Source organism: Asparagus officinalis, chromosome 4 (assembly GCF_001876935.1).
Source record: "Asparagus officinalis chromosome 4, Aspof.V1, whole genome shotgun sequence".
NCBI lineage: Eukaryota > Viridiplantae > Streptophyta > Magnoliopsida > Asparagales > Asparagaceae > Asparagus > Asparagus officinalis.
The window spans coordinates 141,639,400-141,667,339 of record NC_033797.1 but is presented as its reverse complement, the minus strand read 5'-3'; the positions used below and the strand labels follow the sequence as shown (position 1 = coordinate 141,667,339).

General features: G+C 35.3%; 1 long non-coding RNA gene across 1 annotated transcript; it reads right to left on the bottom strand.

The window, feature by feature from the left end:
* On the bottom strand, positions 2,781–5,235 carry LOC109839591. Its single transcript, XR_002246672.1, has 2 exons — positions 4,906–5,235; positions 2,781–3,046 (listed from the first exon to the last, which is right to left on the bottom strand). It is a non-coding gene; the product is annotated as an uncharacterized LOC109839591 (long non-coding RNA).

The window sequence follows — 27,940 nt, the reverse complement described above, 5'->3', positions numbered from 1 at the left end:
ACTTCGCAAAATTATTTCAAATTTGGTTAGAATGAACTAAAATGAATAAAAATAGTGGGTTATAACCCGTGTAGATCGTGTATTTTGAACTTTTGTTAATATTTGCTATTTGGTTGAAATGAATGAAAATAGAAAAAACCATCATTTATTTGCCGTTGAGTCCAAGCAAATAAAAATGAGCAAAAATCATGAATTATAGCTAATAAAATCTAGAATTTTGAACCCTGTCAAAGTATGGCATTAGTTTAATACAAAAAAATGTACAAAGGTTTTAGCATATATCTCACTTAATCATTAACTTTTAACTACACCAATTTTTTTTTATCACTGGGTTAAAATGAATGAAAATGGACAATATTCATGTATTATAATGCAAGAAATCATAAAATTTTAATTGTTTAATTAATTATCGTTAGGTCAAAATGAATAAAAAATGGATAAAAATTGTCTTATAAGTTATAAAATCGTGCATTTTGACACTACTTAGTTTATTGATATTGGGTTGAAAGGAATGAAATGGAGAAAAGCCATCAGTTATAGCTCATGAAGCTGTTAATTTTGAAATCCACGAATCATTTGTTATTCGGTTTGAAATAAATGAAACTGAAACAAAATCGTGGGTTATAGCTCATAAAATGTGCTCGCTGAACTCCATGTAATAATTTTCTTTTCGGTCAAAACAAACTAAAATGAAAAAAAAATCATGTGTTAAAGCTCATGAAAATCGTGAATTTTAAACTTTGGTTAATTGTTTCTTATTTGGCCGAGACGAATGAAAATTGACAAAAATCATGGGTGCATAAAATCTTAGAGTTTTAATTTCGCAAAATTATTTGCCATATAGTCAAAACCAATGAAAATGGTCAGAAAACATGAGTTATAGCTCATGGAATTAAGAATTTTAAACTTTGGTAGTTTAATACAAAAAGGAAAAAAAAAGAAAAAGAACAAAACTCGTGGCATATAGCTCACGTAATTGTTAATTTTTAACAACTCAAATTTATTTGTCATTTAAGGCAAACAAAAACAGTCAATATCCGTCTCTTATAATGCATGAAACATGAAATTTTAACTCCATTTGATTAATTGTCATTGGGTCGAAATGAACAAATTAAAATGCACAAAACTAGTGGTTTATAGGGTTTGAAATAATGAATTTCTAACTTTGTCTAAGTATTTACTTTTAGTTTGATAAGAAGAAAAATGGAGAAAAAATCGTAGAATATAGCTCATGAAATTGTGAAATTTGAAAGTAGCTTAAATAATTGCCTTTCGGTCAAATGAATAAAAATTATGGGTTATAGCTTATGAACTCGTGAATTTTTAGATTTGCTCAAATTTTTTATGTTGAAATGAAGCAAAAAAACCCATGAATTATAGCTTATGAAATCGTTTATTTTGAATTATTCTAATTTATTTACCATGGTGTCATTGTGACCAAACCATTGAGTTGAAATGAATGGAAAATGAACAAAATTTGTGTCTAATAACTCATGAAATGAAACTTGAACTTTGAAATTGAATGAAAAATGAGTTGAAATGAATGAAAAATGATAAAATCATTGGGTCATGAAATAGTGAATTTTGACATCCAAAAAAGTATTTGCCATCAGGTTGACATGAAAAAAAAACATGACATACATCATTGAGAAATTATTTATTAATGGATCCAAACAACTAAATATGATCAATAATCATGGATTATAGCTCATCAACTCGTGAATGTTAGTCTTTGTGAAATTATGTGCTAATGGGTTGGATTGAAAAATAACCAAATACTATGAGCTATAGCTCATGAAATCGTGAATTTTGACTTTTGTGAAATTTTTCTGCAATGGGTTAAAATGACTAAAAATAATAAAAAATCATAGGTTATAGTTCATTAAATCGTAAAGTTTGAGTTCTACGAAATTATTTGCTAATGGCTCAAAATGATTAAAAATGACCAATAATCATGGGCTTTAGCTCATGTAATAGTAGATTTTGCCCTTCGTGACATTGTTTGCCAAGGGATCGAAATGATTAAAGATGGCTAAAATTTGTGAGTTATGGTTATGGCTCACAATATTGTGATTTTAGTTGCTGTGAAATTATTTGAATACAAGTGGAAATGACTAAATCGGCCAAAAGTTGTAGGTTATAGCTCATGAAATCTTTAATTTTGACCCGCAACATTTTTTGTTATCCTGTTGAAATAACTGAAAATGGCAAAAAGATCGTGGGGTTGTAGCTCATAGAATCATGGAATTTAGTCTGTGCAAAATTATTTGTCAACATGCCAACATGACTTAAAATGGTCAGAAATCGTGGTTGATGGCTCATGAAATCTTGAATTTTGAGCTTCTCAAAATTATTTGTCAACGTGTAAAAATGACTAAAAATGGCAAAATTATAATTATAGCTCATGAAATTGAGAATTTTGGTCTTCATTAAATTATTTGCGAGGAGTTCAAGATGACAAAAAGGCAAAAACCGTGGGTTATAATATTGTGAATTGTGATGTACACGCAATTATTTGCCAATAGGTCAAGTTTAAAAAGCAAGCAAAAGTCATGGGATATAGATCATAACGTTGTGAATTTTGGCCTTTGTAAAATTATTTGCCAATAGGTTGAAATGACTAGAAATGATAAAAAATTATGGGTTGTCACACCTCGGTACCAAAGCATAATGGTTTGGAACGTGAATCGGCCTGCAATGCAACCATACAGTCACATTAACGCCTCTAGACCATCCTGTATACAAATATATTGCCAAAAAGAACTACAATATAGAGCATCTAACTAAGGTAACAGAGAAAATAGATAGATAAAGAAATCTCTGAAAAGACAAAGTTCTACTACAAGTCCACAACTATCCAAAGTAGGAAAAAAGAAAAAATATATCATAGTCTGGAGAACCACATGTGGTTACAGGAAAAGTCTCAGTCAAAATAACTACCTAAGACAAATAAACTGGAGAATTGATAGGATAACCAGTGATCAGTGCCGCTGAGCCTGCTCCTCGAAATACTCTCGGTTCTGCAAAGAAAGAATGGTCCCCGAGTCTGGGGCACGCAAACCTCATGGGAGTTAGAAAACTCCCAACAAGCATGTAAAATGAATATGACATGTATCAAGAAAAGATGAAATCTAAATGAAAGGTGACTAAAAAAATGCTACTTGTAGATATTAAGAATAAGTCTATCACAAAGCATACAAGCGCATTACTATTATTTTACATGTTATTTGAATTAGAGTAGAATAGTATCATGTATATAAATTGGGTTCCCGCAAACCGTCCCGGGAACACGGCTTCAAGTTAAGTATTGACCCTTGCCCTTATATATAATTCAGAATATCAAGAATGCTCATGAGCCCGCTTATATACACGTTATATTCTCCGTACAATTCCACTTTACAAAACCCACATTTATCTATTTGATTTTAAGTGGTTGTGTATGAAATATTATTCACTAACCACAGAGTTTTTGTGGAACAACTTCCGTAAAACTATGAAAAATAATCGCGACCAAAACATGTCCAATCAAGATGAATGTATCATCTGGTTGATGCTATTATATAATAGTAAATAATCAAGAGAAACTCCTCACTCCGGGATATCAATGTCAAGAGTATAGCCATGCTATGATAGCACGCTTATGAATCATATTTTGACGGAAGTCGTCTTCATGCACAATCGACCCTATTAAATGTCTTTAGGTGATCAAACATGGCATCAAGTATTCAAACACATCATCGAATGACTTATCTTCACTAATCAAAAAGGAAAAGGTAAATAAATAACACAATTATTTAGTGTCAGAAAAAAAAAGATCAACAAGTTGTAAGGCGGGTTTGATCCTATCATTTGTTATTTTAGTTGAAAATGACACCACTAAAGAAACAGTTTGTGGAAACAGACATTTAGAAGGCAGAGTGAGAGACCCCTTATCCAGGGATGTGTTTGGGAAAAGAGCCATTGGAAGATGCTTGTTCAGCTGGCTAGGTACTGCCGGCACCTTATTGGTAGGTCCTCGAGTTGCCTCTTCGCTTAGTGCACTCGGAACAGAGCTTCAAGTAAGATGTTTGTGGAACATCTTTATAGCTTGCCTTACCCACCTCCCTTGGTTCCTTAGAAAGAAAGCTTCAAACAACACCATTGGCCGAAGCGAAGCAAATGGGTTTGGAATTTGATATTGGATCCTAACTGGGTCAAATGGGTCTATAATTTGAATTATAAATCCAAACGGGTCTAAAATTTGATATTAGATCCTAACTAGGTCAAACAGGTCTGTAAATTGAATTATAAACCCAAACTGGTTTGAAATTTGATATTGGATCCTAACTGGGTTGGGTTTGAGTTCACAACAGACCCAAATGGCTTTGAAAAAAATGAATGGTAAATGATTCAAACCCAAGATCTAAGAGCTAATAACCAAGTCACCTAATCACAACTCCAACCACTACTTTGTGAAAAATTAACTGCAGTAAATAATTAAAACTATTCTCTGTTATAACTATAATCTTGAAAAAATAGAAATCTTTAAAATTACTTTTATTTTTATTATTATTTTTTGACAAAACTATACTGACCGAAATAAAATAGTTTTGAAAAAAAATGTAATAAAAACTATCTACAAATTAATTGTCATAACTCTAGGAGGAGAATACTAGCAATTTGATAAGGTACTCATGAAAATAAAAGAATTTAGGTTAAGAAATGCTTGCATAAGGTGTCAAGAATTTTCCTACAATATCGTAATAAAAAATATCTAAAAACTAACTACAATCTATTCCTCATGATTATCTACGAAGAAATACGAGTATTTAGATAAGGAGATCATGAAAATAAAAGAGTTAAAGGATAAGAAATGCTTGCCAAAAATAATAATTAAACTCTGAAATTTGAAATCCCTATCCGTACCTTCTCCTTGAGTAACCGATCCTTTGATTTGATTTTTTTTTCGGTTCTGCCCTCTTTTTTTTCTCCATATGTTTTGGGAAGAAGATTGAGGAAAAGGATAAGCCCTTTTTTGAAAGATCATGTGTTTAGAGATTTTTCTAGTGAAAGATTTGGAGGAGTTGGTTGAGGGAAAAACCGCATGGAGAAGAAAAATCCCATGATTCCTTCCGTGAGAAAAATTTACGGAAGAGGTGGAGGTGCAGTAGGATATTTTATTTTGAGGGATATTAGGATAAGGTTTTGTTCAAATTCAAGTAAGGGTGGGCTATAAGGATAAAAGGCTTTCTATAAAAAAACCAATTGGGCCAAAAAAACTAAGAGGGGAAAAAATTGTGGATTCTAAAATATGTTACATAAAAGAAATTATCCTTGTAACATATTACGTATGCTAGAATTCTCAGTTATTACATTTGACCACCTTAAAAAGAAATTTTGTCCTCAAAATTTAATCCAAGCATAGGAAGATCTAGATGTTACCGTTGCAAAGAGATGTGGGTAGCGCTGACGAATATCGTCCTCTTGCTCCCATGTTGCCTCACCGGGTCCACGGTGTCCCCCAGGATACCAATACTAGAGGGATAGTCCTATTCTTGAGGATCTTCTCCTATCTGTCCAAAAATCTCCATTGGTCTCTCCTCATATGATAGATTTGTCCCAATCTGAAGCTCTGCAATGTCTAGGACGTGGGTCTCATCTCGCACATATCGTCGAAGCTGTGATACATGGAACACATCATGCACTCCCTCTAATGATGGAGGCGTAGGTAGCCTGTATGCCACCTCTCCTACCCTCTCTAATATCTCGAATGGACCAAACGTGGGCTAAGCTTCTCGCGGCTGCCAAATCTGATAACTCCTCTGGTTGGGGATATTCTCAGGAAGACATGCTCTCCAACCTGGAACTGTAGATGTGTCCTCTTAGCATCAGCCTAATTTTTCTGCCTATCCTGAGCTGAATTAAGGCGATACCGTATCATCTTTATCTTTTCTACTGTCTGCACTATTATCTCAGGACCTAGCAGACGTCGCTCTACCAAGTCATCCCAACAAGTAGGAGATCTACATTTTCTTTCATATAAAGCATCATAAGGCGCCATCTGGATGCTGAAATTATTTGCTAAGGGCTCAAAATGATAAAAATAGTCAAAAAACAAGGGTTATAGCTCACGAAAATGTGAGTTTTTTCTTTTGTGAAAGTATTCACCAATTAGTCTAAACAACTAAAAATGGTAAAAAAAAATTATGGGTTATTGCTCATGAAAATGTAACTTTTAACATTCATGAGATTATATTACCACTGGATCAGAACAACTAAAAATAGCAAAAAATTATGCGTTATCGTTAAGAAATCTTGACTTTTTAACTATGTGAAATTATTTATCATTGAGTAGAAACAATTAAAATTTTCCAAAAATCATGTGTTATTACTAATGAAAATATGAATTTTGGCGTCCACAAGATTATTCACCAATGGATCGGTTTGATTAAAAATAGTAAAAAAATCATTGGTTATAGCACATGAAAACATGAATTTTAGCCTTATACGATATTATTTTCCACTCAGTCGAAACTATTAAAATTAGCAAAAAATCACGCGTTATAGCTCATGAAGTCCTTAATCTTTGACTCCATGAAATTATTTGCTTGTGAGTAGAAATAACAAAAAATTTCCAGAAAACATGGGTCGTAGCTCAAGAAAATGTGAATTTTTGGCCTCTTCAACTTACTTCAAGTGGCTTGAAATGATTAAAAATGGGCAAAAATTATGGGTTATAGCTCATGAAATCATGAATTTTTGCCTTTATGAAATTATTTTTCACTGTTTTAGAAAGACTAGAAATGGTAATAATCTATGTTTAATACTACACCTCTAGCAACCAAAAAGGCAGATGAAGGCAAGTTTTCACCAAACCAAGACAACTCAAGTCACGTTCAACACTAGATCTCTGGCTAATCTACCCAAAGTATTTCAAATCCTAGCTACAAATTGAAACTCAGGATTTTAAAAACTTTGGGGGAGGGGGATTGTAGACAGTCAAAATATATTTTCACTGAAGATCTAAAAAATGAACACCCATGGGCTAAACACTTCGAATGGGCCCAAAGTCAAGCCCACAACAAGCTGCAGTAAATATCACTTGATGATTGAAACGAACCTCGCCAAGCAACTCATATCAATTCGACCAAGTGAGACACGAGTTGCCCCACACAGCACACTTCAGATCAAGTCAAAAGGTGGCATCAGTTGGCCAAGCGTAGAGTCGAATTCTGAGCTAAATTCGAACTCATAGGTGAAGTTCGCCAACTAACAAACTTCGCCCACATGGACCAACTCATCCACTTTCGAAGAAGACGTGCCCACGTTAGAAGCGACCCTTGCCCACATTCGTAGCAACCTTCGCCCACATCTTCAGCGATCTCTGCCAAGCCTGTGAAATTCACCCAAATAGCCGTTTCAAAACTATTTTTGGGGAATAACCACTCCCCGCTAACTCCTAATTTAATGACCATTTAATCCATATTTAAGGGGACCATTAACTCTCTCTCTCTCTCTCTCTCTCTCTCTCTCTCTCTCTCTCTCTCTCTTTTAGCCTTTAAAAGGAGAGAGGATCATCCACTCTCTCTCTCTTTTAGCCTTTAAAAGGAGAGAGGATCATCCACTTTGCAGTTGGAGATAGATAGAGACATCTAGAGACACATACAAATGCACATGCGCGGAGACATATCGGAGGTATTGCTAAGAGTAGACCGAGCTAACTTCTAAGCGATCTGATCCTCATCAACGGCAAAAAGACCCATCGTCATAGTCGGCGAGTCAACGGAGTACAAGATCGACACTCCACCGACACACAGAAAAGAACCCCAAGAAAAAATAATTTTTTTTTATTTCACTATATTTTCTTTTATTGTAATCTGTGTCAATTACAATTCAAAGAACCTGAAACACTAAATATGGCCAATGATCACGGGCTATAGCTCATAAAGTCGTGAATTTTGGCCACAACAAAATTAATTGTCAATGAATCAAAATGACTAAAATATATAGTTATAACTCATAAAATCGAGAATTTTTGCTAAAATCATGCATTATACTCATGGTTTTGTTAATTTTGATGTCTGCGGAATTATTTATTAATTGGTTAAAAAAATTAAAAAATCATGGGATATAGCTCACTAAATCGTGAATTTTACCCTCCATAAAATTAGTTGTCTACAGGTAGAAACGGCTAAAAAATGGATAAAATCGTGAATTATATCCCATGAAAATGTGAATTTTTGCCTAAGTAAAACTATTTGCCAATGAGTCGAAATGGCTAGAAATGGATTATAATTGTAGGTCTGCTAATGAAATTGTGAGTTTTGACTACCATAAATTTACTTACCAATTGGTTGAAATGACTAAAAATGGCCAAAAATCATTAGTTATAGTCCACATAGTCATGAAATTATTTGCCAATATATCAAAATGATTAAATATAGCAACAATTATTGGTTAAAGCTCATGTAATCATAAATTTTGGCTAGCGCGAAATTTTTTATCAAGGGGCAAAAATGACTAAAATGGCCAAAAATTGTAGGTTGTAGCTCATGAAATCACAAATTTTACCCTTCACAATATTATTTGCTAATGTGTCAAAATGATTAAAGTTGCCAATAATATACATTATAGCTCATGAAATCCTGAATTTTAGCTACTGTAATTTTTTTTACCAATGAAGGCAAAACAACTAAAATGGCCTATAATTGTAAGTTGTTTTTACAAAATTGTGAATTTTGGAAACCACAAAATTATCTAACAACTTGTCGAAATGAATAAAAATAGGCAAAATTGTAGGTTATGGCTCACAAAATCATGAATTTTGGCCACCATAAATTTATTTGACAATTGGTCAAAATGATTAAAAATGGTAAAAAATTCCTAGATTATAGCTAATAAAATCATGACAATTGGTTGCCGAAAAATATTTAACAACAGATCAAAATGATTAGAAATGGCTATCAATTATGAGTTATAGCTCATGAAATTGTGAAATTTAGTCTCCGCAAAATCATTAACAACGGGTGAAAACGACTAAAAATGACCAAAAATTGTGGGTCATAGCTCATAAAATCATGAATTTTGGCCTCTGTAAAATTATTTATAAATGGATCGAAATAACAGTAATCGGCAAAAAATTATGGGTTATAGCTCACAAAATCGCAAAGTTTAGACTCTAAGAAATTATTTGCTAATAACTCAAAATGACTAAAAATTGCCAAAAAATTTAGTTATAAATCACAAAATCATGCATATTATCCTCCATGTAATTGTTTGCCAATGAGTCAAAATATCTTAAAATGGCCAATAATTGTGCATTAAATCTCATAAAATCATGAATTTTGGCCGTCGTAAAATTATTTGTCATTGAGTGAAACTAACTAAAATGGCCAAAATTTATGGTTATCGCTCCTAAAATCATAAATTTTGGTCTTCGTGATATTATTTTCCAACAGGACAATATGAAAAAAAAAACCAAAATCATGGGTTATATAGCTCACGAAATCTTAAATTTTGGTCTTCGCAAAATTATTTTCCAATGAGTCAGATTTCAAAAATGGCAAAAAATCATGGGATATATAGCTCATGAAATTGTAAGCGGGTTGAATCAAGTAGAAATTGTAGAAATATCATGGGTTATAGCTCATGAAATTACTAAATTTGGACTCCACATAATTATTTGTGAATGAGGCGAATGACTAAAAATGACAATAATTGTGGCTTATAGCTCATAAAATCATGAACTTTGGCTACCATGAAATTATTTTCAAAGGAGTCGAAATGATTAAAAATGAGCAAAAATTATGGTTAAAGTTTATTAAATAGTGAATTTTGGCCACATCAAAATTATTTGGTTAAGGGGCCAAATTACAAAAAAATGCCAAAAAAATCATGAGTCATATAACTCAAGAAATCATAAATTTTAACTACTACAAAATTATTTGACTATGGGTCAAAACAACAAAAATAGTCAAAATTTATGGGTAGTAACTCATAAAATCATAAATTTTGGCCTCTATGAAATTATTTTTTGATAGATTGAAATGATAAAAAATGGTAAAAAAATCATGGATTAATGCTCATGAAATCGTAAATTTTGACCTCTGTAAAATTATTTGCTAATAGGTTGAAAAACCTAAAAATGGAGTGGGTTATATCTCACGGAATTGTGAACTTTGGCCATTGTAAAATTATTTGCCATTTCGTTTAAATGACCAAAAATTGTTATAAATGAGCGCTATAGCTCTTGAAATTGTAAATTTTGGCCACTAAAAAATTATTTACCAATTGGTCGAAATAACTAAAAATAGAAAAAATTACGGGTTTTTCCTTATGGAATTGTGAATTTTGGCCTCTGCAAAACTATTTACTAATGGGCCGAATGGCTAAAAAAGCCAATAATTATGGGTTATAGCTGACGAAATCGTGAACTTTGGTCTCAGCATTATTATTTGAAAAACGTCAAATCAAATAAAAAAGACCAAAAATTATGAGTTATAATTCATGAAACCATTAATTTTATTCACTGCGGAATTACTTGCTATTAGGTCAAAATTGTTAGGTCTTATGTTTATGAGCCTATTATCTAATCTGGTTTTAATGATTAACAAACAATTTCTAATCTTATTTTCTAATATTTGTGTTTTCCTTCAACATGCATTCAGGTCGGAGGTTGGAAGGATTTGCGTCTTAACGACGATAACTTGGTGGTTGGTGGAAATTGGAATGAAGCCGTCGCACATTCAAGTCAAAGACACTCTATCGCTTCATCCATGTTACCAAGATCGAGCCTTATAGGAGAATCTTTACTTGGGTAGTGTGCTTATGTTTTAGTTGTTTACATTATGTGTTTATACTTAAAGCTCAAATCACACACATACACATTATTTTGATTAATCGGATTATACGTTTTTTTAGGAAAATAACGTATTTTTGGGTTATTGACTTAATGATAATATTTTACATCTTTTCTAAAGTCTATTAATCCAGTGAAAAGAATCTCAAAACTTGTTTGAAAGAATTTCATCAAAATCAAGTGTTCAACAAACTCGTATTTTTGACTATTTTGTAAAACAACGAGTTTTCACAAATAGCGAAGTGCTATTGCAGAAATTTCTTCTCTAACATACTTATTTTCATATGTATAAATATTTTCCCAAGTTTTACTATTTTTAAAGTTGTTTTACTATTTTAAATTGAATTTAGAAAAACAACTTTTCAAAATTCAGTACCTATGTATTAGTTTTTCAGTCGACTGAACAATCCAACCGGTAGACTGGCCAGAAGTAGTTTTTATAGCAAACTGCTATTACAGTCGACCAGTCGACCGATTGCTTGAATCAGTCGACCGAACAATAGTTTCAGTCGACCGACCAAGTTATTCAGTCAACTGACCAGTAGAAGTTTTTACAACATCTGTTATTACAGTCAATCAGTCGATTGGTTGTGTTTTTCAGTCGACTGATCAACGGTTATTTTTACTGTAACGGCTAGTTTTTGTCATGAGCTGTTTGAGTGGTTATAAATAGCCCTCAAGACTTGTTTCAAAGGTATGGAATAACAAGAGAGTTTTGCCACTTTGTTTTTCAGTTTTGAGAAAGTTTAAGCAGTGTTTGTTTTTGTGAAAAGAGTTTTACAAGAGAATGATCTCAATTTCGGTTTTGAAGCGTTTATTGTCAAATCTCTATCTCTCCTTGCTTTGGAGAAGTTTTCTAAACTTATCCTCTAGCTAATCTATATTTTTATTCTTATAAATAAGCTATATTTACTTGGGTTTAATTTTATTTTACTGATTGTTTACACACACAACCACTTGAGCTTTAGTATTTCACATATCAAGTATTATTGGGTTGTGAGAGTGTCTCATTGAGAGAGCTTATAATTCGTTCTGACTTGTTTAGAGAACAAAATCTTTATACGCACTTATTGTTAAACACGTTGTAATACACAAAGACATTTAGAGGAGTGATTAGGAGAGACCGGTGTTAATACTAAGAGGAGTTGGTTGATTGTAAATCCTAGGGAGGGGTTGTAAATCCAAACACTTGAGGTAGTTGACACAGGTAGTCGAACACTTAGAAAATTGTAGCTTGTGTGATTGATATCGTGTATTTGTAAAAGTTATCGGTGATCTTTGAAAACCGTTATTGTGTAGTATTTGAGATATTGTGGAGATCTCCTCGAGGCGAGGAGCGAAGACGTAGGTCGAGTGTTAGACCGAACTCCGTGAATATTTCTTGTGTTTGCGTTTGGCTTTGGTGTACTATTCATGTGCTTATTTTTATATCGCATATTATCTCATAGTTTATCGCCGATTATCACACTGCTTATCCTTACATATCTTTCTTTTATATCATATTGCTAGGATATTGCATTATAAGTTTTATTTTGGCATCGTAATCGGATTAGATTAGTAATTACCCTATTTACCCCCCTCTAGGGTACTTTCATTATCAAAATTACTACAAATGGTCAAAATTTGTGAATTATTGCTCATGAAATCGTGAAGTTTGGACTTCACGAAATTATTATGCTAATGGATTAAACCGACTATAAATAAAAAAGTATGGGTTATAGCTCATGAAATCATGAATTTTTTCTTCTACAAAGCTATTTGTTAACGGATCTAAATGACTAAAAATTGAGAAAATTTTATGGGTTATATAACTCATGAACTTGTGAATTTTAGGCTCTGCAAAATTATTTGCTAATTGATCAAAATGACTAAAAATAACTAAAGTTATGGGTTATAACTCATGAAATCATGAAGTTTAGCCTTAATAAATAGCAAAAAAATTATGGGTTATTTGTCATGAAATCATGTATTTTTACCAGTGAAATTATATGAAATAAGTTGAAACGACTTGAAATGACTCAAAATCATGGTTTATAGCTCATGAAATCTATAATTTTGGCCTTTGTGAAACTAAATACCAATGGGTCAAAAAAACTAAAAATGGAAAATAAACATCATTAGTTATAGCTTATGTGTAAAGCCTCGTAAATTTGAGAATATTGTGATTAATATTGATAAATGACTTTTAATTATGATAAATATCATTTAATGATGGATGAGTAAAGTATTAATTGATTTAAAATAAACTAAGTGAATATATGAAAGTATACAAGTGGTAAATATGCACAAAACGAGTGAAAACATGTGCACATGAAAGAACCTGTAGGCTGGTTTCAGCATCGGTTCGGTCGACTGATGGCTACTATCAGTCGACCGATACGAGCTTGTCAGTCTACTGATGGTAAGTATCAGTCGACCAACGGGAAGCTAGATTCCTATTATGTTTTTTTTTCCGGGTCTTTTGGTTTTGTTTCGGGTTTACCTCCATATATATGTATATTTCACGAAAATTCTTCTTTTACATCATATTTCTGAACCCTAGCAGACACCCTCTCCCCTCAAAACCCTAGATCATAATTTTGTTGAATTTTGAAAGCTTCGTGAAGCGGACAACGAGAGGAGGGCAAGATTTACAACGTTTGGTGACGAGGGATCGAGTCTTGCTTGCCTCTGTGAGATTTGCACGTGGTGAAAGGCTAGATCATCTTCCTCCAAACCTCTCCTTAGTTAAAAATTAAATCTTTATGTGATAATTGTGGTTAATCTTATTTTTAGGGTTAATATGAGGTATTAAAGTTTAGTTTATGACGTTTAATCTTAAATCAATGCCAAGAACAGTAGTATAAATCTATAATTGTTGAGTTTAGATGATCATGATCATTAGAGTTGTTTTTAACTTGTTAATTATGTTTTAATTTGGTTTAAATACTCTAATTAATCAAGTTAATCAAGAGTTTTGTTAATTATAATGTTGAACCCTAGGTTCGTGAATTTATATGATTTATCTTATTTAAATGAATCTCTTGTTAAGTATTCATGAGTTTAAAATCAATCTTCATCAGTTATATTAATAAAAACCTGAGCTTTGAGGAAAAATAGACAAAAAAAAATCACAACTTGCAGTTTCAATCTGGTCGGTCGACTGACTATGAGTGTCAGTCGACCGACGGGGTGCTTTCTGTCTTATGCGTGTTGCCAATCAGTCAACTGAAGCTCTATGTCGGTCGACTGATCAGGCCCTGTTTGTGAACTATTGCTTTCATTTTCGTGGGTTTGATTTACGAGCGCGAAGTGTAGGTTGTACGTTGATACGTACGCATGTTTTGAGGAGTACACATATTGAGTTGAGTACATATGAATCCCTCGTTTGGAGTAGTCAAATCATTTGCATCGTTACAAGTGATGATTATTACATTTTACTATAGTCGCGGATGCTTGAGTAGGGTTAGTCGGTACCCGCAATGAGACCACGGATGGACTACATTCTGAGTACGTTAGTCGGTATACCGCAATGAGACCGTGATGGACTTCACTCCGTAATGCATCGTTGTTTCCGCACGAGTGTGCTTAGAGGTCGATGAACCTATATATTTGTTTCTGCATGGTTATGCGCAGAGGTCGATATACCTATTTGTCGATCCGCACGATGGTGCAATGAGTTGAAGAATTTCAGTGAATAATAATTTTATAAATTTGTTGATAACCTGAGTCGCAGGCGATTATTGAGTTTTCTTTGATATAAATCATTGTGGAGGTGCTTCACATCGTGGGTACACAGGATTGTGTATTGGTATCTATTTCATCTACTAAGGGTGGTGTGAGGAGTCAGATGATATTTATGGAGCTGTCTGATATGACACATTTCTGTATTACATTCCTTTATTATCTTCTTTCTTAGTCGAAATTTATATCTAGAAATTCACAACTTGAGACACATGGTATATACATGAGGGTTTTCTTGTTTGGATTATTTCGCTCGACGTACCACTCTAGTATTGTGAGTTTCTAAATATAATTCCTAAATAATACATGGCAAATAATTTAGGTAGACTATGCACTTATAGGTAGAGCCTCCATTACACTTAGTAGCCCTTCCCCTGGGGGCGGATGGAGATGATCTTGCTAGCGCTTTGACGCTGTTAATTTTCCTTCTTTTCAGGTAGCAGATCAGAGTTTCGGAGAGCCGCAGGTTGATGAATTTTCAGCATAGTCACCGTTGTTTATTTATAGTAGTTTATTCTCCATAGTTGTTTAGTTATGATTTTAGTGGATCACTAGACTTGTATTTCATTTTGAGAGTTGAGAGGCTATGTACTTTTTAGTTGACTCCTATAGTTGAGATTATTTACCTTTCGTATCAAATTGTTGGACTTATTTTCTTCTATTTATGTTGAGACTTGATTATCTCTGATGTTGATCATTTATTTCTTATGTTCTATTTTCCCGTTTTCATCTCTTTTATATATGCTTGTACCTACACTATTTTATTTATTTCCACTAGAGAGATATTATTGTGATGGTGAAACGTGTTATTGCATAGTGTTGGTGCTAGTAGATTTGACATTCTTGAGTTTACCTTGGACTGTAGCCTTATGTGAAACCAGTAGCATCACAGTTTGTATCAGAGCTCTAGTTCCAGCATCCTTAGGATTATCTTGTGTTGAGTTGTGGAGCTAGAATATAGTTTTCTAGGAATAATGTATAGAGTCCGCTAGGAATTCCTAGATTGAATGAGGACGTTATATATATATCTCAAAAATTATGAATTTTTTTAATGATAACTATCTTACTTTGATAATAAAGTATTGGTGTGAATAATACGTGATACGTTTTTCCTATTGCTATATATTATGTTATTTTTGCTTAAGGCCTCACTTACTGTGTCTTATAAGCTCTCCTTATGAAAATTATAGATAGCCGGACGTGGGCATTGTAGGCTATAAAATTACCTCAACAACGAAAAGATCAAAAAACCTGCCAGCATGAGTTCGCCAGCACGAAGTTCGCCAGCACGAACAAAGTTCGCTAGCACGAACAAAACTCGCCAGAGCCAAATCCACTCAACGCTAAGTTCACCAGCATGAACGAAGCTCATCTGCACATCCAGGCAATCAGCAGTTCGCCTGCAAGTTCGCCAGCACGAACGAAACTCGTCTGCACATCTAGGCAATCAGCAGTCTGCCTGTAAGATTGCCAAGCTCGCCAGAGCATTAGGCGGCTGTGATGTCACGTATAGGGATGGGCCTTCCCATTTCCCATGACGTAAAAAGGGGCGAGTACAGTACTCCGCACCCATCAGATAGCCGATCATAGTACAAGTGAGAGGCATGACGTCTCTCAACAGTACATGGTCACATCCCATGATTCAAGGGAGTGACCATGCTGTCTCTTCCCTATTTAAGAGCCTCTCCTGGCTATGTGAAATGGGGGCTTTTCAACAGGTTCACTTTCGGTTGATTAGCTCACCTCTCAATTAGCTGGCGACCGGCTCTTTGCATTATTATTTTTGCACTGTAGCATCTTCTTCCAGCTCTCGACCTTGATAGGCATTAAGCTCGGGAACTCGAACTTGATCAACACGAGCTTCTACTGCATACTGAAGCTCAGCCACGACTTCGCTCGGATTGTCCAAGGGAAGCAAACTCGGTTCCGACACTGAGGGAGGCGTCTAATAGCTACCAAAGACCCCACGTTAAACAAGAAGGGCATTCCCTCCGCTTCTATTGTAACTTTGATTCTTTAGTTTGTAATAAGCTATTCTTATCAATACAAACCAAACCCCTATTTTGGGAAATTAAATTTTACTCCTATAGGCATGGACGGAGAGGACCCCTTACCCAGAGAGCTAGGCAGGCTAAGCCAGAGCCCGAGCCGCAACAGGCTCCATAGTATTTGGTCGACCTCATAGCACCGAAGCCAAAGCCCGAGCCGCAACAGGCTCCATAGTATTTGGTCGACCTCATAGCACCGATTACAGTGAGATTGGCAGTGCTCGAGGAGCAGATAGAGAACCAAGTTCCGTCGGTAACACCACCATCTGTGGTACCACCACCAGTCGTACCAGTTATACCTATTGGAGAGGAATCCCTAGAGGTTACACCATGAGTTACACCACACCCAGCTGTCAGTATGGCCGCAGAGCAGGAGGCTTGGCTCCATTTGGTGGAGAGATACTAGAAGATAATGGCACCAAAGTTCCAGGGATCATCAGATTCAACTGTAGCCCACAAGTGGAAAGAAGATATGGGAAACATTCTTGATTTACTTGATGTTGGCTTCATCCAGAAGCAGAGGTTAACAGCTTTCAACCTCAAGGGTGATGCCGGAGGATGATACATGCTTCAATTCACCCCAGAGCAGCGAATGACACTTACTTAGGAGGACTTCATTTACTTTTTCGACGAGCAGTGACCGTCTCTTCCGTGTAAGGTCCCGGGAAAGAGTAGAGGCTATCTAGATTGGAATAGGGGGATATTCCGTAGGCTAAGAGTAAATGATTCATGATCTTACTTTGATTTACGAGCATGTGGCAGATAGGAGAGCGTCAGGCCCATATGTTTCTAATAGAACTTCGTTCAAGCCTTCGCAGTTACCATGTTTCTAGACGATTCCGCTCAGTACGAGAGGTAGCCGATGCCGTGATTTCACAGGAGACAGAGACTGTAATCTTTCAGAAGAACAAGGAAGGAAACTCTAAAGCAGGGCAGCCCGAAGGTAAGGGCAAGAGACCTTTATTAGGACCCAGAGGACCCCAGCAGTAGGGCAAGGGTCTACAGCATCAACAACAAGGTCTTTACAAGAAGGGACCACAACTAGATCAGAGGGGGTCACATTAGTGCAAATTTCAGGGTGCTTGTTTTCTCTACCATAAGTTTGGCCATAGAGCAGTAGAGTGTCGTAGTACACTAGTAGGAGGTCAGCATGGCAGAGGTCATGGTCAGGAGCCGTAGGGTCGTGGCATGGACAACAACAGTAGAGTCGTGGATATGGTTAGCAGTCATAGAGCCAAGGGTATGGCCAACAGTAGAGGATTGAGGCGCCACTGATCGTTCCGAGGATTGAGGGGATAGCAGGACAAGTCTGAGCCATTTAGGAGATTCCTCAAGGACAACTAGTCCCGTACACCGCAGAGATTTTAGCGTAGTAGTCCGTAGCTTCAGGCAGTATTTATGCAGTCGTACCGCGTGATCACGGTGTGAGTGGGGCCATTGTAGAAGGTACGTTCCTTGTGAACACCTTCCCAGTCCGTATTCTTTTCGATTCAGGAGCTTTGCATTTTTTCATCTCCTATGCTTTCATGCATAGACTTCAGCTTGTAGCACAACCTCTAGATATTCCTTTGTCAGCTTCCATCCCTCTAGGTGATGTGTTGCTTCTAGAGAGTGTTTGTAGGAGATGTGCGATCAGCTTAGACGAGTTTGAGTTCATGGTCGATTTGATCGTCCTGCGTATGTCCGAGTTCGACGTGATTCTCGATATGGATTGGCTATCCTCCTATCACGTCAGTATCGACTATTTTGCAAAAACAGTTAGCTTGTGAGCGTCCGATAGGACCGAGTTAGTTGTAGTGGCCTCACAGGGCAACCATGTTGCTGAGTCATATCTGGCATACATTGAGGAGGTGTTGTTTCAAGATCAGGGTGCAGATTTGAGCTAGACTAGAGTCGCCTCAGAGTATCAGGGTGTCTTTCAGGACATACCTGAATTGCCTCCAGTGAGAGAAGTTGAGTTCTGCATCAAGTTGTAGTCGGGCACAACACCGATCTCCCATTCACCTTATCGTATGACACTAGCTGAGATGAGGGAGCTATAGATTCAGCTAGATAAGCTATTGTCTAAGAATTTTATTCGTCGGAGTCACTCTCTATGGGGAGCACCGGTCCTCTTCGTGAAGAAGAAGGATGACAACATGCGTTTGTGTATCAATTATTGTGAGTTGAATAAGGTCACTATCCGAAATAAGTATCCACTACCAAGGATTATTGACTTATTTGACCAGTTACAGGGAGCGTAGTGTTTCTCGAAGGTTGATCTTCATTCTGGTTATCATTAGTTGCAGGTTCGGGAGATGGAAATTCTAAAGACCGCCTTTCTGACTCGATATGGGTCTTTCGAGCTTCTTATCATGTCATTTAGGCTGACCAATGCCTTCACGATATTCATGGATTTGATGAATCGGGTTTTTCGTCCATACTTGGACCAGTTCGTAATCGTGTTTATCGACAACAACCTCATTTATTTGAGATCAGAGGCCGAGCACGAGCAACATCTTCGATTAGCATTGCAAACTTTACAGGAGCACTAGTTGTACGCGAAGTTCAGCAAATATGAGTTTTGGGTATCTGAGGTTAGATTTTTGGGCCATGTCATTAGCAAGGAGGGCATTGCAGTTGATCCAGCCAAAGTGGAGGCAGTTCTTGATTGGGAGCCTTCGAAGACCATTACAGAGATTCGTAGCTTTTTGGGTCTAGCCGGCTACTATAGAAAGTTCATTCAGGACTTCTCTAAGATTGCTACCCTACTGACACGCCTTACGAAGAAGGGTGTACAGTTTGTTTGGGGATCGGAGTGCCAGAAGGCCTTTGAGACTTTGAAGACTAAGTTGACTATGGCACTAGTGTTGATCATTCCTAGCAGTGACAAGAACTTTGTTGTCTACACGGATGCATCGTTATCGAGTCTAGAAGGCATTTTAATGCAGACCCAAAGAGTAGTGGGTTACATCTCGCAGTAGCTGAGGACTCATGGACATAATTATCCTACACATGACTTGGAGTTAGCAGTAGTGGTCTTCGCTCTTAAGACATGGAGACATTACCTTTATGGAGTACAGTTCGAGATGTTTACCGATCATCAGAGTTTTAAGTATATTTTCTCCTAGAAGGAACTCAACCAGAGGCAGCGGCGATGGGTCAAGTTCATCAAGGATTATGAGTTCTCGCTTCAGTATCATCCGGGGAAGGCGAACGTTGTAGCAAACACGTTGAGTAGGAAGCGTCGTCACAGACTTGTAGCTTTGAGGTGCTTGTTGTATTAAGATCTTATCACCCTTAGCCAGTTTGATTTTAGGCTAGAGATTGGTAAGAGCAGTGTATTTTTAGGAGTTTTAGCCGTGCAGCCATCGTGGACTGATAAAGTGGTCAGTACCCAATTGGGAGACTCTTGGACTCAAACCCGAAAGTGGGATATTTCCTAAGAGCCCAAGGCAGATTGGACCATCAGAGCAGATGGGGGGCTTCGAGTGAAATGCCGACTAGTGGTGCCGGATAATCCGCAGTTGAAGAAGAATTTATTTGATGAGACATATTACACTAGGTACACAGTGCATCCAGACACAACCAAAATGTACAAGGACTTGAAGAGGTATTTTTGGTGGAACGACATGCGTATGGATATCGCAGAGTATGTAGCTAAGTGCTTTACCTGTCAGCAAATGAAGGCAAAACATCAGAGACCCACGGTAACCCTACAGTCTTTACCCATTCTGGAGTGGAAGTGGGTGGATATTTCTATAGATTTTATTGTGGGCTTGCCAAGATCCAACAAGGGAAATGATTCTATTTAGGTGATAGTTGATCGATAAATGAAGTCGGCACATTTCTTACCGGTGAAGACGACTTATACGATGGAGACTTATGCGAGGATTTTCATCTGAGAGATTGTACAATTGCATGGAGTTCTGGAGACGATTGTGTCGGATCGAGGCTTAGTTTTCACATCACATTTCTGGAGGAGCTTCTAGAACTCTTTCGACAGCCATATATCATATAGCAGTGTTCTCCACCCGCAGCCAGATGGTCATACGGAGAGAGTTAACCAGGTGTTGGAAGACATGTTGCGGGCATGTGTTATCGATTTCCAGGGTAGTTGGGAGGATCACATTCCATTGATTGAGTTTGCCTACAATAACAGTTATTAATCGACTATAGGCATGACACCTTACGAAGCATTGTATGGGAGGCCTTGTAGATCACCTATTTGTTGGGCGGAGTCGGAGAATAGCTTATTACTTGGGTCGGAGCTAGTGAGAAAGACTACAGAGAAGGTAACATTAATTCGAGACCGTATTCTTACGGCTCAGAGTCGACAAAAGAGCTACGCATATTAGAGGCGACGACCTTTAGAATTTTAGGTTGGAGAATTTGTTTTGTTGAAGGTGTCACCTATGAAAGGTGTTCAGCAGTTCGGCAGACGGAGGAAGCTTGCCCCGAGATATATCAGACCGTTTAGGATCATTGATCATGTTAGAGCCATTTTGTATCGACTAGATCTTCTAGCATCGATGTCAGGCGTGCACGATGTATTTCATGTTTCGATGCTCAAGAAGCATTTACGCGATGAGGAGCAGCAGAGAGTGTTTGGCGCACCAGACTTAGAGCTTCAGGCTGATTTGACCACCATTGAGATTCTAGTTTGCATCCTCGCCAGGGAGGCTAAGAGACTTAGAAATAAGGTGATTCCTTTGGTTAAAGTCCAGTGGAACCGGAAAAGAGCTGAGGAGGCTTCTTGGGAGTGTGAGGAGGATATGCGTCGTGACTACCCGCACTTGTTTGAGCAGGTATATTGTTAACTTTGGTATTGTTTGAGTGTATGATATCTATATAGTTGCATTTACACTTAGCCCTGGAATGAGTATATTATCACATAGCTCCTAATCATTCGGAACATATGGTATATGCATGGGGGGTTCCTTGTATGGATTTTTTACCCGACGTACTAGTTCTGTTTAATTAGGGGTTAAGTGGGAGTAATTGCATTCTAGATTGTTAAGTGTAAATATTACTTGTGTTTCATATCTGGAGATTAATGGTACGAGATGTGTATGTGAGGGTTTCTTTATTTGATTATCCCCTCAGCGTGCTTTTCTCGTATTATTAATCTCTAAGATACGATTGCAAAATTTCGAGGACAAAATTCTTTTAAGGGGGGTGAATGTAAAACCCCGTAAATTTGAGAATATTGTGATTAATATTGATAAATAAGTTTTAATTATGATAAATATCATTTAATGATGGATGGGTATGGTATTAATTGATTTGAGATCAACTAAGTGAATATATGAAAGCATACAAGTGGTAAATATGCACAAAACAAGTGAAACCATGTGCACATGAAAGAAGCTGTAGGCTAGTTTCAGCATTGGTTCGGTCGACTGATGGTGGCTACTATCAGTCAGACGCGATATGAGCTGTCAGTCGACTGATGGTAAGCATCAGTCGACCGACGGGAAGCCAGATTCCTGTTAGGTTTCTATTTCGAGTCTTTGGTTTTGTTCTGGATTTGCTCCATATATATATATATATATATATATATATATATATATATATATATATATATATATATATATATATATATAATATATATATATATATATATATATATATATATATATACTATATATATATATATATATTATATATATATATATATATGTATATTTCATGAAAAAAAAAATTTACATCATATTTCTGAATCCTAGCAACCACCCTCTCCCCTCAAAACCGTAGATCATAATTTTGGTGAATTTTTAAAGCTTCGTGAAGCAGACACCGAGAGGAGGGCGAGATTTGTGACATTTGGTGAGGAGGGATCGAGTATTGCTTGCCTCTGTGAGATTTGCACGTGGTGAAAGGCAAGATCATCTTCCTCCAAACCTCTCCTTTGTTAAAAATTAAATCTTTATGTGAAAACTGTGGTTAATCTTATGTTTAGGGTTAATATGATGTATTAAAGTTTAGTTTATGATGTTTAATCTTAAATCAATGCCAAGAACATTAGTATAAATCTGTAATTGTTGAGTTTAGATGATCATGATCATTAGAGTTGTTTTTAACTTGTTAATTACATTTTAATTTGGTTTAAATACTCTAATTAATCAAATTAAACAAGATTTTTGTTAATTAGAATTTTGAACCCTAGGTTTGTGAATCTACATGATTTATCATATTTAAATGAATCTCTTGTTAAGTATTCATGAGTTTAAAATCAATCTTCATCAGTTATATTAATAAAAAATGGAGTTTTGAGGAAAAAATAGACAAAAAACACCACAAACTGTAGTTTTGGTCTGATCGGTCGATTAACCATGAGTGTCAGTCCACCGACGGGGTGCTTTCTGTCTTGTGCTTGTTGCCAATCAGTCGACCAAGGCTCTATGTCGGTGACTGATCAGGCCCTTTTTGTGAACTCTTGCTTTCTTTTTTGTGGGTTTGACTTACGAGCGTGAAGTGCAAGTCGTACGTTGATACTTACACATGTTTTGAGGAGTACACATACTGAGTTGAGTACATATGAATCCCTCGTTTGGAGTAGTCAAATCGTTTACATCGTTACGAGTGATGATTATTACAGTTTACTATAGTCGCGGATGCTTGAGTGGGGTTAGTCAGTACCCGCAATGAGACCACGGATGGACTATACTCCGAGTGCGTTAGTTAGTATACCACAATGAGACCGTGATAGACTTGACTCCATAATGCATCGTTGTTTTCGCACGAGTGTGCGCAGAGGTCGATGAACCTATATCTTTTTTTCCGCATGGCTATGCGCAGAGGTTGATATACCTATTTGTCGATCCGCACGATGGTGTGATGAGTTGAAGAATTCCAGTGAATAATGATTTTACGAATTTGTTGATAACCTAAGTCGCAGGCGATTATTGAGTTTTCTTTGATATAAATCATTGTAGAGGTGCTTCACATCGTGGGTACACAGGATTGTGTATTGGTATCTATTTCATCTACTAAGGGTGGTGTGAGGAGTCAGATGATATTTATAGAGTTGTTTGATATGACACATTTCTGTATTACTTTCCTTTATTATCTTCTTTCTTAGTCGGAATTTATATCTAAAAATTCACAACTTTAGACACATGGTATATACATGAGGGTTTTCTTGTTTGGATTATTTTGCTCAACGTACCAGTCTAGTATTGTGAGTTTCTAAATATAAATCCCAAATAGTACAAGGCAAATGATTTAGGTAGACTATGCACTTATAGGTAGAGCCTACATTACACTTAGTAGCCCTTTCTTTGGGGGCAGATGGAGATGATCTTGCTAGCGCTCTGACGCTATTGATTTCCCTTCTTTTCAGACAGCGGATCAGAGTTTTGAAGAGCCGCAGGTGAACGAACTTTCAGCATAGTCGCTGTCGTTTATTTATAGTAGTTTCTGCTCCACTGTTATTTAGTTATGATTTTAGTCGATCACTAGACCTGTATTTTATTTTGAGAATTGAGAGCCTATGTACTTTTCAGTTGACTCCTATAGTTGAGATTATTTACCTTTTGTATCAGATTGTTGGACTTGTTTTCTTCTATTTATGTTGAGACTTGATTATCTCTGATGTTGATCATTTATTTCTTATGTTCTATTTTCCTATTTTCATCTCTTTTATATCTGTTTGTACCTACACTATTTTATTTGGTTTTGCTGGAGAGATATTAATGTGATGGTGAAACATGTTATTGCATAGTGTTTGTGCATGACAGGTTTGACATCCTTGGGTTTACCTTGGACTGTAGTCTTGTATGAAACCAGGGGCATCACATTATGAAATCATAAATTTTAAACTTCAAAAAATGATATGCCAAAGGGTAAAAACAAATAAATGTGGGTAAAAATCTTTCATTGCATCTCGAGAAATCGTGAATTTTAACCTATGAATTATTTGCCAACAGATCAAAATACTAATAGTGGCCAAAAGTTATGGGTTATAGCATATAAAATTATGAATTTTGCACTTTGCGAAATTACTTGACAACGGGTCAAAACAACCAAAAATGAAAAACAAAATGGTTTATAGTTCACGATATCGTGAATTTTTTCCATCATAAAATTATTTACCAATGGGTCGAAATGACTAAAAATGAAAAAAGCATGGTTTATAACTAATAAAATCATGAATTTTGGTATTTGGAAAATTATTTGTCGATGGGTCTAAACGAGTAAAATAGAAAAAAAATTATGGACAATAGGTCATGTAATCATGAATTTTAGCTTTCACAAAATTAGTTGCCACATGATCGAAGCAAATAAAAATGTATAAAATCATGGGTTGTATTTCATGAAATCAAGAATTTTGACCTCCGTGAAATTATTTTTTAACGGATCAAGACAATTAAAATGACCAAAGTTTTTGGGTGATAGCACGAAATCATGATTTTTTGGCCAACGTGAATTTTTTTAACAATGGATCCAAACAACTAAAAATGGTCAAAAATCATTGGTTATAGCTCATAAAACTTTAATTTTTGCTTTTGCAAATAAACTAAAAATAAAAAAGTCAAGGGTCATAGCTCATGAAATTTTAAAATTTTACCTCTGCAAAATTATTTATCTATGGGTCAGAATGACTAAAATAGGACAATAATAATGGTTTATATCTCATGAATCATGAACTTTAGTCTTTGTAGAATTATGTGCTAAAGGATGGAATCTTATAAAATAGCCAAAGGCCATGAGTTATAGCTCATGTGATTATAAAGTTTGGCATCCATGAAATTATTTGCCAATGTAATAAAAAATCTAAAAATAGCCAAAAATTGTGTGTTACAGCTCATAAAATCGTGATGTTTGGACTTTGCAATATTATTTGTCAATGGTTGGAAATAACTAGAAATGCCTAAAAATCATGGTTATAGCTCATAAAAATTTTGGCCTACATTAAATTATTTGCTAGTAAGTTGAAATTACTTAAAATGACGAACAATCATGCATTATAGCTCATAAAATTATTAAATTTGGCTGCTATAAAATTATTTAACACTGAGTCAAAATAACTAAAAATTATCCAAAAATATATGGGTTATAGCTCATGAAATTTTTCAACTCTGAGAAATTATTTGCACTGGGTAAAAAAAACTAAAAATGGCCAAGAATTCCACGTTATAGATCATGAAATTGTGACATTTTTTATCGTGAAATTTTCGACAATGGGTCAAAATAACTAAAAATAGCTAAAACCTGTGAGTTATAACTAGTGAAATTGTGAATTTTGGCATCTTTAAAATTATTTTCCAACTAAAGAAATGACTAAATATGGGCAATAAATCATGGATAGATTATGAAATCATAAATTTTAATGATCGCAGAATTATTTGACAACATGTCAAAATAACAAAAGATTGCCAAAATTGTGGGTATAGTACATACAATCATGAAATTTAGATTTAAATGACTAAAATTAAAAAAGTTATTGTTTATAACTCATAACATTGTGAATTTGATCACCGCAAAATTATTTCTCAAATGGTCAAAAGAACTAAAAATGGTAAAAAGGATCATGGGTTACAGTTCACAAAATTCTAAATTTTGCCTTCCGCAAAATTATTTACCAAAGGGTCGAAACAAGTAAAATGGACAAAAATTATGTGTTATAAGCTCACGAAATCAAGAGTTTTTGCCACTGTGAAACTATTTGATAGTGGGTTTAAATGACTAGCAATAGCCAAAATTGTTAGCTACAACTCATGAAATCTTTAATTTTGTCCTCTATGAAATTATTGTATAATGAGACAAAGCAACTAAAAATTGTCAAAACTCATGCGTTATAGCTCATCATATCGGGAACTTTTACCACCGTGAATTTTGTCTAGCGCTAAATTATTTAACAACATGTCAAAATTACTAAACTGTGGGTAATAGCTTAAGAAATCGTGACTTTCACCCTCCACGAAATTATTTGCCAACAGGTCAAAATGTCAAAAATGGTCAAAAATCATAGATGCTCATGAAGTCTTGAATTTTGGCATTCGTAAAATTATTTGCCAATAGATCAAAAAAAATTAAAAATGGCTAAAAACCATGAAATTGAAGTCTGGACTCCATGAAATTATTTACAAATGGTTCAAAATGACGAGTAATGGCCAAAAATCGTGAGTTATAGCTCAAGAAATCATGACCATATTTGTCAACATGTTAAATAACTAAAAACAACCAATAATCATGAGTTATAGCTCATAAAATTTTAAATTTTAGTTGTCATAATATTATTTGCCAATGGTTCAAAATGACTAAAAATGTCAAAAAAAAACCTTCGGTTAAGCCTCATGAAATCGTGAATTTTGACTTCTACGAATTATTTGTCATTAGGTCAAAACTAAAAATATCTAAAAATTATGGATTATAGCTCAATAAATCGTGAAGTTTGGACTCAACAAAATTGTTTGCCAATAGTTCAAAATGACTAGAAATGGCAAACAATCATGGATTATAGCTCATGAAATTATAAATTTAATCACTATAAAAATATTTGACAACAGATTAAAATGAGTAAAAGTGGATAAAAATCATGAGTTAGAACTCATGAAATCATAAATTTTGGTCATTACGTAACTATTTCCCAAAGGATCAAAATGACAAAAAAGGAAAAAAATCATAGGTTATTGTAAAACCTCGAAAATTTGAATATTTTGTGATAAATAATAATAAATTTGTTATACATTGATAAATAATATATTGTGATGTTTGAGTATGCTAGGAATTGATTTGAGATCAATTCAATGTATATATGTATATATGAGTACAAATACACAAAACATGCATGATGTATAAATTTAGAAAATAATGACCAGTGGAGAGATTTTATATTTTACACACTGATACATTATGAATATGGAAAAACTTAAAAGATCAAAGTTTTAGGTATCTTCATCAACTTTCCAACATATGTTTAATCACCTCATTCTGAGGTTGGATGCAAAAGTTACAGAGAAAATATCGAAAAATATGTTTCTAGTCTGACTGAGTTTCCAGTTTCGGGTTTCGGGTTTTGGGCTGTATTTATTCAGGTTTGTTATCATATATATACATGTTTATACATAAAAAAACACCTCTTTTCTTCTGTGTTCCAAATCCTAGCAGCCCCTCTCCTCCTCTCTCAAACCTTATCCCTAAACTTGAGTTCTCGGGAGAGTTTCATGAGGCGAAAAGCGAGGAGAATGTGAGATTTGCGGCGTTTGGCATCGAGGGGTCATTTGCCGATTGTTTTAGGGGGTTGTGCATATGATAAGGTAAGATTATCTGCATCCAAACTCTTCTCTTAATAAAGATTAGACTTTTAATGGTTAAAGTGATGTTTTTCATGGTAAAGTTTAACCCG